The sequence below is a fragment of the Amphimedon queenslandica genome, unplaced genomic scaffold, assembly GCF_000090795.2.
Source record: "Amphimedon queenslandica unplaced genomic scaffold, v1.1 AMPQUscaffold_9034_Cont19027, whole genome shotgun sequence".
Taxonomy (NCBI): Eukaryota; Metazoa; Porifera; class Demospongiae; order Haplosclerida; family Niphatidae; genus Amphimedon; species Amphimedon queenslandica.
Genome location: NW_003550694.1, coordinates 1 through 1,324, shown reverse-complemented (window position 1 = coordinate 1,324; position 1,324 = coordinate 1). Strand labels below are relative to the sequence as shown.

The 1,324-nt window shown below is 36.9% G+C and overlaps 1 long non-coding RNA gene across 1 annotated transcript; it reads left to right on the top strand.

Moving 5' to 3' along the window:
• Positions 1–518: 518 nt before the first annotated feature.
• On the top strand, positions 519–1,318 carry LOC109591062 (uncharacterized). Its single transcript, XR_002189640.1, has 3 exons — positions 519–603; positions 652–758; positions 1,178–1,318. It is a non-coding gene; the product is annotated as an uncharacterized LOC109591062 (long non-coding RNA).
• The last annotated feature ends 6 nt before the right edge of the window (positions 1,319–1,324 follow it).

The window sequence follows — 1,324 nt, the reverse complement described above, 5'->3', positions numbered from 1 at the left end:
CCAATAGCTGCACAACCTAAACTAGCCAAAGATTACTAGCTATTTAGTATGCCATTACCAACCTCCATTCTGAGTGCTTTCTATCATACCCAAATAACCCAATGGCAACACTGAAGACCTTCTATCGGGTCCCCTTGCCGGCAACCCTTCAACAATGGTACATCCTCCTTACACATTCATGTATATATTCCTTGGCAAGGTAAAATCATGAAATAAAATTAGAGTTACTTCGTTTGGTAGTTTACAGGAGAGCCCGGTAGTGCCGTAGCCGGTGTCTGAGCCGGGTAGGAGTCCTCCATGAAAGGATTGTAGAGGTTTGGTTGAGCCTGGCTAAAGCTTCCATGTCTGGCTGGATAAAACGTATCACTCTTGGAGCTACTATTCCTTACGACAGGAGGAAGAAAGGAGGAGAAAAGAGTAAGAAAAAACCTAGTCTCGTCCTCCAAAAAAGCTTTAGTTAAATTGAGTAAACAAAGAGTTAATTTTATGATGTTTTGTAGGCGTGGTGTAAAGTGCAGAAATAAAAATGGCGGATTTTATGTCCAGCAAATACTACTCAGAATCTAAAGTTTTAAAGCTAAAACTCATCCTAGAAATTTTTTGGTACGTATCATAGTTTATAAAATGCTGTGACATGTTTATACATTGTAGAAGAAGACCTAGTGGTATAGAAATTGCTGAAGACGCTAATTGTATTAATTGTAATTGAAATCTTTTACTGGAAGTGAGTAAGATTCCTGCAGATGTACAGGCTAAAGGTGAGATTAGTTTTTCTTTTTTTTAGATTTTTTGAAGTGTGTCAAGTTATGGTTTTGTTTGTTTGTGATTTTTGTTCATTTTGTAACGTGTGCATGCTGAGCCTGAATTACACTCAAGCAATGTTTAGACATTGTGCCTGAATATTGCTTAATTTGATCTGCCATTTTATGACGGTTTTCCACAGGATATTGGCGTAGTCCTCGTGCATCCTCAGGCTCTTGTTCCAGTACTTTAGTACAGGGCATTTAGCCAAAAAATCTCAAAGAGGGAATTCTCTATTTTTATAATTTTTCCCAATGCATATTCATGTTTTTATATTGTGTAGAAAGTTTGAGCTTATTCCAATCAAATTTGGTTTTTTACAAATTTTTAAAGTTGCTCAAAAATTGTGCCAAATCAAGTGTACTTTTATTTTTAGGTGGTCCTCTTAGTATCAGTGGAGAGGTAGCTCATACCATCAATCTCAGTGGACTGAGGGAAGTGTGTATTAGGAGAGTGGATAAAGATGAAGTGACACTTGATTTGGTTGAATTCATATTTAAAGTGAGTTATGAGTTTGAACTCT